Source organism: Amblyomma maculatum, chromosome 7 (assembly GCF_055883805.1).
Source record: "Amblyomma maculatum isolate TAMU_Amacu chromosome 7, ASM5588380v1, whole genome shotgun sequence".
Lineage (NCBI taxonomy): Eukaryota > Metazoa > Arthropoda > Arachnida > Ixodida > Ixodidae > Amblyomma > Amblyomma maculatum.
The window spans coordinates 59,084,640-59,099,712 of record NC_139350.1 but is presented as its reverse complement, the minus strand read 5'-3'; the positions used below and the strand labels follow the sequence as shown (position 1 = coordinate 59,099,712).

The 15,073-nt window shown below is 45.4% G+C and overlaps 2 non-coding genes across 2 annotated transcripts; both read right to left on the bottom strand.

Moving 5' to 3' along the window:
- Window positions 1–86: 86 nt before the first annotated feature.
- Window positions 87–160, bottom strand: TRNAN-GUU (transfer RNA asparagine (anticodon GUU)). The gene has a single exon. It is a non-coding gene; the product is annotated as a tRNA-Asn (tRNA).
- A 12,484-nt stretch (window positions 161–12,644) lies between these two features.
- On the bottom strand, window positions 12,645–12,718 carry TRNAN-GUU (transfer RNA asparagine (anticodon GUU)). Its single transcript has one exon. It is a non-coding gene; the product is annotated as a tRNA-Asn (tRNA).
- Window positions 12,719–15,073: the final 2,355 nt, after the last annotated feature.

Below are 15,073 nucleotides of genomic sequence, written 5' to 3'. Positions count from 1 at the left end.
ATGTCAATTAGTGTGTTTCTCTACAATAACCAAACTTGTTTTGCTGTTCAGGAACAAACTACACTACAGCTAGAACCAAAAAATGCCGCCACCGGGAGGACTCGAACCTCCAACCTTTCGGTTAACAGCCGAACGCGCTAGCCGATTGCGCCACGGAGGCCGGGTTGGGGGTTATGCCAAGAAGAAAGCTTCTCTAGCTAACAACTCACTCGGAAAGCTTCAAATAGCTAGGGCGTTTAGTGTTTCATGAAGCATTGTTTTTTATTTAATGCACGAGAATACAGCAACAAAGCAAAATGTCAATTAGTGTGTTTCTCTACAATAACCAAACTTGTTTTGCTGCTCAGGGACAAACTACACTAAAGCTAGAACCAAAAAATGCCGCCACCGGGAGGACTCGAACCTCCAACCTTTCGGTTAACGGCCGAACGCGCTAGCCGATTGCGCCACGGAGGCCGGGTTGGGGGTTATGCCAAGAAGAAAGCTTCTCTAGCTAACAACTCACTCGGAAAGCTTCAAATAGCTAGGGCGTTTAGTGTTTCATGAAGCATTGTTTTTTATTTAATGCACGAGAATACAGCAACAAAGCAAAATGTCAATTAGTGTGTTTCTCTACAATAACCAAACTTGTTTTGCTGCTCAGTGACAAACTACACTAAAGCTAGAACCAAAAAATGCCGCCACCGGGAGGACTCGAACCTCCAACCTTTCGGTTAACAGCCGAACGCGCTAGCCGATTGCGCCACGGATTTTTTTTTTTTTATTGCCTGACTTTGACACAAATACAACGCACTGGAAAACAAAACAACAGGAACAAAGGAATAATATATGTACACAAAGCTAGTTCGCGTTGCCTATCCCCCACTGAGGAGCAGGCATTGTCATTTTAAAATTCCTTGAGCACCGTCAAAGTTTCCAGCTTTGACAGCCACTCAGGAGGACATGGTTGCAATTTAAGCACGTCGAGCCATCGCTGCACACTTTCACGGAAATACATGCGGGCTGGCCGTGCATCTGGATCGCAGTGATAACCAGCCATTCGTGCGCGCCATATACTGTGGAGGCACATTAACATAACCTGGTCTAACGGCATATCATCGTGGTTATCCAATGGCAAATACCTAATGCCATGGGAATCAAGTGGCAACTGTTTTTTAATTGTCCTTTGCAGAACATCCCACAAATATACCCCCTCCCAGCAATGCAAAAACACGTGATCTATTGTCTCTGGCTGTTTGCAGATGAGACATTGGGCCCCCCACGGTAGGAAAATACCATTTTCCTCCATAAATGATTTTACACTCAAAGTACCGGTATGTAGCATAAAGAAAAAAGTTTTAGCTCCCGTAGCAACTTGCATTTTCTTTACGCGTTTTAATACATTACTTCATGTGCCTCCATAGTATAAAGCTCGGTACAAGGGCACCGGGAACACCACTTCACAAACATCCTTGTATAATGTTCTCCTGTTAACATTACTTAAATACTCTTTCGAAAAACGTGCGCTTAAGAATTTCACGCTCAAAACAATTTCCCTAAAGAATCCAAAAAGAGATCCCGGCATACATTGCGTATAACCTCCTGAGACCCGGCTATGGGGATTTGTCCAATATATTGGACACTAAGTAATCAGACAGTACTCCTATGCCAAGGCATTCATCCTCATAAAACCCTGCAGTCCAATATATTGGACACCTGCTAGCGCCATCTATGCAACATAGATGAAAACGCATTGTTCAAATTCCCGCCAAAACTTTTCAAACGGGCGACATTCAGCGGCGCGGCGTTTCATGGCACCTCTCGGCGAAGTAAGTCCTTTTTCTCGTATTTCTACCTGCTTTCAAAGCATGTCTTTGATTTTATATTAAAGGTAATACAACAACGAATGCGGAGAATAAGAAATTTAAACTGTTCAAGCGCTTACTTTTATTCATGCGTCCTTTGATTTCGCGTGTCCACTGTGTTGGACGCTGGGACTCAACCCGGTCATTTTGACCACGCTTTTGCCACGGCCTTGTTATGAATAGCAGACGAGTATTGTTGCTATTTAGCGGCTTGCGGACAAAATCGCCTCTATTTGTTGTGTAGCAGACCGGCCTCGCATGTCTGATGAGATAGCGGACGCAAGTTGATAATTTTATAATTTATAATTTTAATTAAAAATTAAAATTTATAAATTATAGCATCATAAATTATAAATTTAAAATTATATAATTTTGTAATATAAAACAATGTTCTTTTGCACCAAATGCCCGCTCTTCTTCTGCATTACAAAGGACAGAAGATGTTTTGAAATTGCCCACAGAAAGTGAAAAAGCAAGCGAAAGTTTTTTTTTTTTTTTTTTTGAGCAGACGAAGGCTCGCTTTTACGTTCTTTTTCACCATTTTACCTTAGAAGTTAACAAAAAAAATTGCACACGAGTTTGAGAGCATTATTTGCGGCATGTAAATACATACGCGTTTGGTGAAAAAAGAACGGGTAGAATCCCAGTGTCCAATATATTGGACATCGCACTGAGCCGATACTATCAGGGCTATTCAAAAAACGTTTATCACTTTTCACCTTCATAACCATACTGACTTATTCTGAAAGTTAAAGAAAAATCTGTGCACCCAATGCATTCCGGGTCTCAGGAGGATAAACTACGAAATCAGGCAACGCTCGACCAAGTCTTTGTTGACACACTGTGCGCAGGAATGGATCACTGGCATCCCTAAAAAACATAAACCGGTTGACAATCTGTCGCACAAACAAATGACCCAGACCAAGCCCTCCATGCTTCAGCTGCCGGAACAAATTTGTCCGACTGCACCTCTCCCAACTCGAGGCCCAAACAAACACCGCAAAAACTCGATGCAATTTTTGCACATTTACGCGGGAGCAATGCAACACTTGCATAACATACCATAACTTACTAATTAAAAACAGGTTACAAACTGCGGCTCTTGCAAATATTGATAATTGAGCGCTTTTCCATTTCTCCGCTTTTTCACGGGTTTCCCTGACCTGCTCTAGCCAGTATGGCTCGCTTTCCTTGTAAAATTCCAAGGGCACACCCAAGTACTTTGCAGGCGTTGTAACCCACGACACATTAGCGAAAGTGTCGGGGGCCAGCTGCCATTCTCCGTGCCAAAATCCCAGGCACTTATCCCAGTTAACTTTACTCCCTGTGACTTTGCTAAAATGTTTTACCAGATTCACTGTCCTCTTTATACTCTCCTTATTTACACAAAAAACCGCAACGTCGTCTGCGTAAGCCAGCAATTTGACTTCTGACTCCTGCAGTCGAAAACCATCAATGTCATTGTTTTGTAGGATGCTTAAACACAATGTTTCAATATAAATGCCGAACAAAAGAGGGCTGAGGGGGCAACCTTGGCGCACCGAACGTCGTACGTTGATGGGGGCCCCCAGTGACTTATTGACAATTAATCTCGTAGCGCAGTTACGGTACGCCAAGGCCACTCCCTCTCGAATAACAGAGCCGACATTAACATGGTCTAATATACTGAACAGAATAGTATGCGCCACACAATCAAAAGCTTTCTCCAAGTCCAACTGCAGTAAAGCAACACACGCATGAGTTGCATCGCAGCATTCGAGCACACTTCTCGCTTTGTGAATGTTTTGAAAGATGGATCGCCCTTTGATACCGCACGTTTGGTGAGGGCCCACTAGTTCGCATATAACCGTTTGTAGTCTGCCAGCAAGCACCTTCATATAAATCTTGTAATCAACGTTTGTCAGAGCAATGGGCCTGTAAGACGACAACTGCCTAAGCTTATCTGGTTGGTCAGTTTTCGGAATAAGTACTGTGTGCGACGATCCGAAAGACGCAGGCAGTGCCTTCAGCTCATACGCTTCATTAAATAAGGCACACAACAAAGGAGATAGCTGTTGCTTGAACGCTTTATAAAAAGCCGCACTCAGGCCATCAGGCCCGGGTGATTTCCCAGGGTTTAAATTTTCTATTGCCTGCTGCACTTCTTTTTCGCTTATTGGCCGCTCCAGTCTTTCTTTTTGTTCGTCATCAATTTTTGGCATCGCGTCAAGAAAGGATTCTTTAAAACGGTCCAAATTAACCTCTCGGGACGAAAATAGCTCTTCATAATACTCCCGGAAAGCTTTCGCGATTCCTTCGTTATCGGTTTCTGTGCGTCCTGCCCAATCTACCTCTGCCACGTGATTTCGCCTTGCATTTGCTTTTTCTATTCCCAACGATCTTTTTGTCGGCGTCTCATCCATGGCCAATTTTGATGATGATGATGGATTTTAATGGCGCAAGGGCGACTCAGGCCAAAGAGCGCCAAACTCAAGGTTAATGGTGCACTCAAGTTTATATGATGGAATAGTTGTGATTTTCCTTGAAGGGATAAAAAACTGGGGTATAGGGCCTAAAAATGTATTCGCTCTGTAATATCGCTAAAAACAATGGTGTATAGGGCCTAAAATTCATTTGTGATATATAATGGATGCGCAATGTATAAGTAGATGTATTAAAAGATCTCATCCGTCCTCTCAAGGAGGAGCGGGCTGAGACCCACGTCGATAAGAAATTTCATGTAAAAAGCCTACTTGTGATAAAAATTTAAGCACCTGTTTTAATGGAAACATTGGGTTGTCGCCAATAAAAATGGATGGGTGTGCAGGTATTTGATGAGTGAACAAGGAGGGAAAATGACGTCTTCTTTCTGGTTCCAGTTGTGCACATATTAAAACATGTATGACAGTGAGTCGATCACCACATCTCGAGCAGTGTGGTGCAGGAGAGTTGGTTAAAAGATATGTATGGGTTATGTATGTGTGGCCAATTCTCAGCCTGCACAGGGCTACTTCTTTAAATCTGTCTCGGTTTTCTGTGGTGTACCTGCCTATTTTTGCCTTTATTGTGTGTAGTTTATTTTCTGATGCTGCGTCCCATTCCTCTTGCCATTGTTGTCGAATCATGTTTTTTACGTGTGGTTTGAGGTCATGATAAGTTATCTTATCAATGTCTGTGTCATTTCGAAGGGCAGCTGAAGCAGCTAGCCTATCAGCTGCCTCATTACCAGGTATACAGCGGTGGCCTGGCACCCAACACAGTGTAATTTTAATTTCTTGTTCATGGGCAGACATAAGGGTGTTATAAAGAGAGTTCAGTACTGGGTTCTTATTTTGCCATTTCCAAAAGGATAGGGACTTTAAAACACTGACGGAGTCTGTGTAGATGATCGACGTCTGTATTTTATTTTCTATAATGTGTCTCACAGCTAAAAGGATACCATGGCATTCAGCAGTAAATATACTAGTATGTCTGTTCAGGGTTTTTGACAGTGAAAACTGTGGTCCATGTGCTGCACAGGAGACTTGAGCAGACTTCGAAGCATCAGTGTAATATTCATCAGAAGTGTACTTCTCCTGAAGTGACATGAAGTGCTGCTGTATGGCAATAGGGGATGCATGTTTGCCCACTTCAAGAAACGACAGGTCGCAATTAACACCGTGCATTTCCTAAGGAGCAATTAGGTCTTTTATGGAAGTTGTATGAAGACTGGTAATCGAAACATTCAGATATTCAATGTGCGTGGCAACTCTGATTGGATATGGTGGTGTTAGAGATGGTTTTTTTTGAGAAAAGTGCTGTGCCAGTTTTGTCAAGCAGGAGCCGACGACATGGATGGTCCAGTTGGCATAGTACCTTCATAGCATAAGTTAGAGAAGTAAATTGTCTCCTTCGTTGCAGTGACCATCGGTTCGCCTCGACATAGAGGCTAGCAATTGGGCTAGTTCGGAAAGCGCCCGTAGCGAGGCGAAGGCCGAGGTGGTGCACGGGATCGAGCAATTTTAGCGCAGAGGATGATGCTGACCCATAAACCATCGAGCAATAGTCAATGCGTGATAGAACTACACTATTCAGAAGGTTCAGAAGGCAGTCGCGGTCTGTGCCCCATGACCGGTGAGAGAGAATTTTTATCAAATTCATCGCTTTGAGACACTTCAGTCGCAACTGTTTTATGTGGGGAATGAAGGAAAGTTTTTTGTCAACAACTACGCCAAGAAATTTATGTTCTTTTTCAAAGGCAAGGCTCTGGCCATTCAGTGTAATGTTGGGGTCAGGCCTGATGCCACGCTGCTTAGAGAAAAGTACACAAACACTCTTTCCAGAGTTAAATTTAAACCCATTGTCATCAGCCCGCCTGGACAATTTGTTTACACCTAGCTGAATTTGTCGTTCACAGATGGCCAAGTTGCAAGATTTGAAGCTTATCTGGACGTCATGAACATATACAGAACAAGAAATAGTTTTTGGCAGCACGCTTTTTAAAGAGTTCATTTTGACTACAAAAAGTGTGCAACTGAGAACACCACCTTGAGGGACACCATTTTCTTGAATGTACTGCTTTCAATATGCATTGCCAACACGAACTTTGAAGGTCCGTTCAGACAAGTAACTTCGAATTGTGCTCAACATGTTTCCTGTGATGCCAAGAGAGAAGAGGTCGCGGATGATACCATAGCGCCAAGTGGTATCATATGCTTTTTCAAGATCGAAAAAGACAGATAAACAATGTTGTTTATGTACAAAAGCATCCCTTGCATAAGACTCAAAGGCAATGAGCTGATCAGCTGTTGATCGCCCAGCTCTAAAACCAGCTTGGTTTTGATAAAGAAGACCATTGTATTCAAGGAAATGGAGAAGGCGACGATTTACCATTTTCTCAAAAAGCTTGCATAGACAGCAGGTTAGTGCGATAGGCCGATAACTAGCAGCAAGTGTGGGTTCTTTTCCGGGTTTTAATATTGGGATGATGATCGCTTCCTTCCATGCTTTAGGAAAGCGTCCTGTGGCCCATACTTTATTATACAGGTAGAGTAGGGTTTCAACAGTGTTCACATGCAGATGCCTGAGCATTCCATATGTGATCCTGTCAGGACCTGGTGCTGTGTTACCACATGTGTCTAGTGCAATCTTCAGCTCCTGCATGGTGAATGGGCTATTGTATCCTCCTGAGGATGGCCTTTTATCATGTATGTGCTTCCTCTCCTATCTTGCCTTGTGCCGCAAAAACGAATCTGTATAGTGTGCTGAGCTGAATATGTATTCAAAGTGTTTCCCTAGTGTGTCTGCTTGATGTTCAAGAGAGTCACCACTGGTGCTGACAAGGGGCGTTGGGACTGTGCTATATCCTTTTAGTGCTCTTATCCTCTTGTGAACTTTGTGTGCGTCAGAATAGGAGTTCACTGAAAAAAGGAATGATGACCAGCTTTCTCGCTTGGAGATGCGTCGAATACGCCTGCCATTTGCCTTTGCACGCTTAAAGGCTATTAGGTTTTCGGCTGTGGGGTATCGGCGTAGTTTCGACCATGCCCTGTTTTGAGTTTCACGAGCAGTCTTACATTCTGCATTCCACCAGGGTCTTCGTTTATTTCGTGGCTTACTTGACGTCTGTGGAATGTATTTTTCTGCTGCCTCTATGATGTGCAGCGTGATTAAGCATTGAGTTTCATCAACGCCTAAGTCAGTAACTGATGACCTGGCCAATGATGAGTGTTCCCTGAACATCTTCCAGTTGACTGCATTTTCTTTGAATTTTCTGGGATTCGACACATTTTCATTTCCGTTCCCAGTATATTTTATTGAGATCGGAAAATGGTCACTTCCGTATAGATTGTTAATGACAGTCCACTCTGTAGCTGCCAGGAACATCGAGGAGCCAATGGCTAGATCTATGGATGTGTAAGAGTTATGTGCTATATTGTGGTAAGTTGGCTGTTTCGTGTTTAGTAAGCATGATCCCGAGGACAATAAGAATTTTTCGATTAGAACGCCTCGGGAGTCCGTTCTTGTACATCCCCATAATGGATGGTGAGCATTAAAGTCTCCGACCAGCAACCAAGGTTCCGGAAGTTGATCAATCAATTTTTCAAAACTTTCGCTACTTAGCTTATAAGTTGGAGCAATATACAGGGAACATACGGTTGCTATTTTGCCATAAACTAAGCTTCTGATTGCCACTGCCTCTAAGTCTGTGTTTAGTGAGATGTTTCGAGAGGGGATTGATTTTTGTGTTACAATGGCAACGCCACCAGAGGAGTGAGAGCTGCCTTGCCTGTCGTTCCTGAATACATTATATTGATCAAGGAAATTTGAGTCTGCTGGTTTTAAATGGGTTTCTTGCAGACAAAGTACGTTTGGTTGATAGTCCGCAAGAATTTCATATATATCATCCAAATTTTTAAAGAGTCCTCGGCAGTTCCAATAAATGAGGAGCGCCATAATTAAAAGTTATTTAAGGGACAAGTTTAAATTTAGGTTTGTAGGTCCTTGGCACCTGTTATTGGGACTTTTCCCTTTCTTTTTCGCTCCAGTGAGCTTTGCCGCCTAGGCAGCTGGGGTGAAGATGTTGTGTCCATCGCATCTTCAGATGCGGTGGACGACTGTGCAGAAAGCACAGGATTGTCAGTTTTAGGCCTCGACTCATGGGTCGAGGCCTTTGGGCCGGCTGACCTGGGGGTGCGCGCAGCCAGCTTTGCGGGTGGTGGTGGAGTAGCGCTAGCTGACTCCACCGAGGGCGCAGGTGGCGCTGCCCTGGAAGAACTGTGTGCTTCCTGGGCAGGTGCCGACGACCGCTGTGATGCCGCGCCCTGCTGCGTCACAACGGAGTAGTGTGGCTTTTGAGGAAGAGAAAGCCGCTTTCGTGCCTCTCCGTAAGATATGTTTTCGGTGACTTTCAGTGTAATTATTTCTTTTTCTTTTTTCCAGTATGGGCATGAGCGTGAATAAGCTGGGTGGTTACCTTCACAGTTTGAGCAGAGAAGCAGCTGTTCTTCGCAGTTGTCTGTAGGGTGTTCGTGCGAGGCACACTTTGCACATGTGAGTTGGCCACGGCAACTCTGAGAGCCATGGCCATATTTCTGACATTTGAAGCAACGGCGTGGGTTAGGGATGTAGGGCCTCAGTTTTATCTTTGTGTAGCCTACTTCGACAGATTCTGGGAGAGTGCTTGCAGCAAAGGTGAGTACAATGTGCTTTGTTTCTATCTCTTTGTTATCTCGTCTGATCTTTATCCCGTAAACATCTGTGACATTTTGTTCCTTCAGGCCTTCAAGAAGTTCTTGTTCACTCACGTACCTAAGGTCATCATCAGAGATGACTCCTCGGGCAGTGTTTAGTGATCGGTGCGGGCTAATCTGTACCGGTATTTCTCCAAATGATTCGACTGCACTTAGCTTCTGATACTGACGATTGTACATTAATTCTAGTAACAGGTCACCGTTTCCAAGTTTCTTTATCTTATAGCCCTGGCCAATGGCCTCAGTCAACGTTCGGGAAACAACAAATGGGGACACAAGTCGTGCAGTGATTTCCTCGTGGTCACTGTGGACCACGTGGAAACGAGGAAAGTTGTTTATGTTCTTTGAGAAGAACATGGTGGTCTCGGTGCGCCCCCTTTTAGAAGGAAGACGATCGGGGTTAAGGAGTTTAGATGCCATAAAAAATTGTATTGTTCGGCTGCAGTGCCAGCCACCCACCATGGAGCCCAACGAGGGGACGGGACAGAAATTGTCAATTCCTGCCCACGCCAGCTGTACACCGTAACTATAACACAATATGGCGTAACTCAGGGTAGCTAGCCACACAAGGTTAACCCTCGCCGCCTGGAAGTAGGAAGAAATGAAGAAGGTAAGAGAGGACAGGACAGTTCTAAGAAAGAAAATAGGAAAGTGAAAGGTGGAGGGGAGAACAGGAAAAGGCGACTGCCGATTTCCCCCGGGTGGGTCAGCCCGGAGGTGCCGTCTATGGGAAGCGTGGGCCAAAGTGGTGTGTTGCCTCCGCCGAGGGGCCTTAAAGGTCCAAACACTCGGCATCGGCTCAACCACCAGGATCCCCTTTTCCCCAGACACGACGATGCCACGCACGGCTATGCGTGGGTGCTCGGGGTCCGTGGTGTCGCACAAAACACACAAACACCTGCTTTAACAGGTGCCCCCTGCGGGGCATGGCCAATTTTTTCCGCTCTCGCACGTACCAGTGCTCCGCGATAACGGTCTTCGTCATTCAGTTGAAGTCTTTGTTTTATTTTTCTAACGTCGTCCATGTATAACCCTGGCGTGTTACACTCCAGGGCTAACAATTTATCTAGCAAAGATCTTAAATGCATTTCATTTTGTTTTTCTTGAAACCATATGCAGCTGGCCTTTTCTATAGCTTTGATTTTAATTTGTTGCTTACACAGTTCCCATTCTTGACCCAGTTCGTGGGTGTCCTCCTGACAAATATTACCAATTTCTTCTTCTACTAGTCTGGTGAATTGCTCGTCATTCAGCAGTTTATTATTTAACTTCCACAATTCCCAATTAAAACCGCTACCTCCCTTTCTTGGTCCAATTGTACACTGAACCATGCAGTGATCTGAGTACGTTACCGCCAAAACATGATAATCCTGGCATTTTGGAGCCAGTTCTGCGGCCACATAAATTCTGTCAAGGCGGGCGTGGCTAGCACCCTGAAAATGCGTATACTGAAACCGTCGCTCGCTCGTGAGACACTCTGCAACGTCTTCCAGTGCAAACTCGTCAATCAAGCGCGAAAGTACCTCTGTGCTACGATCCCTAAATGTACGAAGGCTAGTTTTGTCACCGGACCTCAGTACACAATTGAAATCTCCCAGTAAGACAAGTTGCTTATCCGTGTTTAAATACTCTTCAACAAAATCAAACAAAGCAGCCCTCTCATCAATTATCGTAGGTGCATATATACAAACAGCACGCCACTCAGCCGAGCAAAAACTAAAATCAAGGACCACGCCCCGACCCGACGGAAAAGAAGCATGCGACTGCACTACAAGACCCGGCAACTTCTTCACAAACAGGACGCATCCAGCAGAAGTACCGACTGCATAGCTGACAACTGCGTAAAACCGCGACGTGAAACGTTGCACCATGCTATCGGTCTCTTGTTCACCCTCGACTTTTGTCTCTTGAACTCCAAGTATATCGATGTCATTTTCATTTAAAAGGCGCAGGACTTGGCTCTGCTTCCTTTTCGCTGCTAGACCTCTCACGTTAAGGGTCGCAATCTTTAGTGACGGTTCACAAGCCATTTTCTTAGAGTGAAAAGAAGCCAAGAGCATGGTGCTTACCTCTCACGTCTAGCATGGCGCTAGACGCTTTCGTTGGCGCCAGAGCCATGAGGTTGGACTGGCAGACCTTGTCACAGGGGCGGCTTTTCGGCAGCTCTCCTGTCCGCCGAGACATCCTCCTCCCTATTGGCGTTTTTATCGGCGGCTCGTCGTTGCTAGCTGCCTCTGCCTGGCTTGTCTCACTTGTGCTCTCGTCGTGGGCACGCTTCGCAGGGCCTTGGACGTTGGTCGCTCGGCCGCTGCTCTTTTGAAGGGTTTCCTGTCGGCCCGCAGACTCCGGAAGTTCAGTTTTTGAGCTCTCGGCATCGCTCACACTTTCTTCCTCTGACGGTCCGTTGTTCGGTAGCGTGACTTCCTTGTCTGGCCTACTGAGTATCTCGTCACCGCCCCCCGGGGGCACTAACATGCCTGTCGTTGCTGTTAGCTTTTCAGCTTCTCCGACCCCCATTGCGGCCTCTTCTGTCTCTGCGACATCCATTTGGTGCTCCGTCATGTCCGCCCTCGCTGTCGGTGCAGTGGCCACTGCATACGTTCGTACGCAATCTTCCTCGGAGTGGCCAAAACGCTTACATGTCGAACACGAGCGGAATTTTACATTCCCGGCGCACATGACCGGTCCCGCGGCAGCGCAGGCACTGCATTGGCCGCCCAGGCACCACAACAAGGGCCAACTCCCCTGCTACTCTTATCTGATGAGGTAGGTCGTCTATCTTCATCCCGGGCTTCAACTTCAGGAGTACGGCTCTCGTTGTTGAGCCCTTTTCTTGAACGCCCTGGACGCGCCACCGCTCACGGGTAACTTCGGTTACCTCACCGAAAGCCCCAAAAGCAGTTCTGATATCCTCATCCGCCACGCCATGCAACATCCAGTGGAGCCGTAGCTTCACCTGTTGATCCTCCGGGTCAATGATGATACACTGTCGGCCTTTCACTTGAAGCTCCTTGAAGGCTAGCAGCCGCTTGGTTGCTTCAGAGCTGCTCAAGGTCACCGCCCAGACATGGTTTATTTGGTAGGCCCCCAAGGCCACCACGTCTGGGAGCGTACCAGTCTTGGCCAGGGCGTCCCGGAAATCTTCAACCCTGAAGGGTCGCACTCGTACGTCGCCGTGCAAAAAAACTGTGTTGAAAACAACACGTCCGGTGGGCAGATGCGGCAAAATGAGCTGATATTCCTTATCATTGTTTGCGTTAAGCCTGTTACCGCGGCCAGCCTGGGCCGCAATCGCCGCTCCGCCGGAGCTCATGATTCACCGTCCGTACACGCAGGTGGCCGGAAGTAGAATGATGCGCCACGGAGACCGGGTCGGAGGGTATGCCAAGAAGAAAGCTTCTCTAGCTAACAACACACTCGGAAAGCTTCAAATAGCTAGGGCGTTTAGTGTTTCATGAAGCATTTTTTTTATTTAATGCACGAGAATACAGCAACAAAGCAAAATGTCAATAAGTGCGTTTCTCTACAATAACCAAACTTGTTTTGCTGTTCAGGAACAAACTACACTACAGCTAGAACCAAAAAATGCCGCCACCGGGAGGACTCGAACCTCCAACCTTTCGGTTAACAGCCGAACGCGCTAGCCTATTGCGCCACGGAGGCCTTTTTTTTTTTTTCTTTATTACCGACTTGGCAACTACAAAGAACGATGAAAAGTCGCATGGAATTAAAAACACAAGTCACTTTCTTACAGGTTTCTTGTGATAAAATGGATTAGGTGACATGAGCTTGTCCAAGACTGGCAGCCAATCCGGGGGTTCAGATTGCCCTCCGAAAACATCACGCGTGTACATTACACTTTCAACAAAGTATTGATGGGCTGTGTGTACGACAACATGCTCATGCCGAACATCCATCCGCGTTCTCCATATGCTGTGCATACACAAGACCATCAATAAATCACTGGGCACTTCTCCTGGCTGGGCGCATGGAAGGTAGCGTATGCCAAACGGCGTTATTGGTAAGTCCTTTTTAATAGTGCGCTGCAGCACGTCCCACAAAAAAACCGCATCGTGACAATCAAGGAAAATATGCTCTATGGTTTCCAGCTTTTTGCAAATTAAACAGTCAGCAGACCAAGGCACGAAAAGGCCTTTGCTTTCCAGCCATGGCTTCACCGGAAGAGTGCCGGTATGCAATTGAAAAAAGAAAGATTTAGCGGACGATCTGATGGGCATTCTTTTCACTCTCTTCAACACGTCCCGCTCCGGACCCAAAGCATATACAGCGCGATAAAGAGGCACAGGTAAAAAGGTTTCCAATAAATCTTTGTACAGCCTTTTTCGCGTAACAGTACACATATACTCATTTGAAAATCTCGCCTTCACTATTTGGAAGGACGCGACAACTTCGCGAAGAAAAGCACTTAGAGCCATTGTCCCTGTAGACATAGTCGAAACTACATATTCCGGCAGTGAATCACGCAATCGCACTTGGATTACCGTTCTAAGAAAAACATCGCTTTGTTCGCGCAAAAAAAAGAACCTGGTTACAATCTGCTTTAAGTATAAATGGGACAATCCCAGTCCACCGTTATGCACCGTATGAAAAAGATTGCATCGACTGGTACGCTCCCATGTTGAAGCCCACACAAACGTGGCAAATACCCTATGCAGTTTTTGAACAGAGATTCTTGACATAGATAACACTTGCAGCATGTAAAAAATTTTTGCAACTAGGAACATATTGCAAACGGTAGCTCTTGCGAACATAGAAAAGTTATGTCCTCCCCATTTGTTTGTTTGGGTTTTCACTTGCTCAACTTCCCCGGCCCAACATTCCTTGCTTTCACGGTAATGCTTTAGTGGCACACCAAGGTAATTGCCTGGCGTTGTTGTCCATTGCATACTGGAGAACAGTTCAGGCGCGTATTGCCAGTTTCCGTGCCAAAATCCTAAACAGTTTGCCCAACTAATTTCACTTCCACTTGCAGTGCAAAAAGCAGTGGCTTCTTTTACAACTTCTTGCACGCTCTCATGGTCAGTACAAAAAACCGCAATATCGTCCGCGTATGCCAAAACCCGAACTTCACTTTGAAAAAATCTATAACCGCGTATGTTTGGCCTTGCAAGTAATCTTAAACAGAAAGGCTCCAGATAAAGCGCAAACAAAAGGGGAGACAGAGGACAGCCCTGCCTTACTGACGACTGGACAGGTATACGATCGGTTAAATGCTTATTCACGACCAGTCTCGCTGAACAGCACTCGTAAACCATTTTCACGCCATTTGTAATCATGGAACCAGCATTGACATACTCTAAAACAGAGAACAAAATTTCATGTACCACTTTATCAAATGCTTTGTGGAGGTCTAATTGCATCATGGCTACGTGGTCATGCATCGCGTCACAACATTCGAGTACACTCCTTGCTGCGTGTATGTTAGTAAAAATGGTCCTTCCTTTTATACCGCATGTCTGATGTGGGCCTACAAGAGAAGTAATTACACTTTGGAGTCTTCGCCCTAATACTTTCATGTAAATTTTATAGTCAACATTCGTTAGACTTATAGGACGGTAAGACGCTACAGACTGAAGCTTAACTGGGTCATCTGTTTTCGGGATTAGTACAACGTGTGACATTCGAAAAGACGGAGGAGGTACGTTCTTTTCGTAGTATTCACTAATTACTCTTTCCAGTAAAACAGCCATTTCATTAGGAAAGGCCTTGTATATGGCAGCACCAAGACCATCTGGTCCGGGTGACTTATTGGAATTTAATTCCCCGATAACGGCCTCAATTTCCTCGGAAGTAATACTTGCTTCAAGTGTCTGCGCAACTTCGTCTTCCACTCTTGGCATCAGCGACAGAAAGTCTTTTCTGAAGCGTTCGATGTCCGGTGTTTTCAGGCTAAACAATTCCCTGTAAAATTCTACAAACGCCCGTTCAATCGTTTTCTTTTCCGAGGTAACTACGTTCTGATAGCAGATTTCTTTTATCTCTTTTGACACTGCGTAC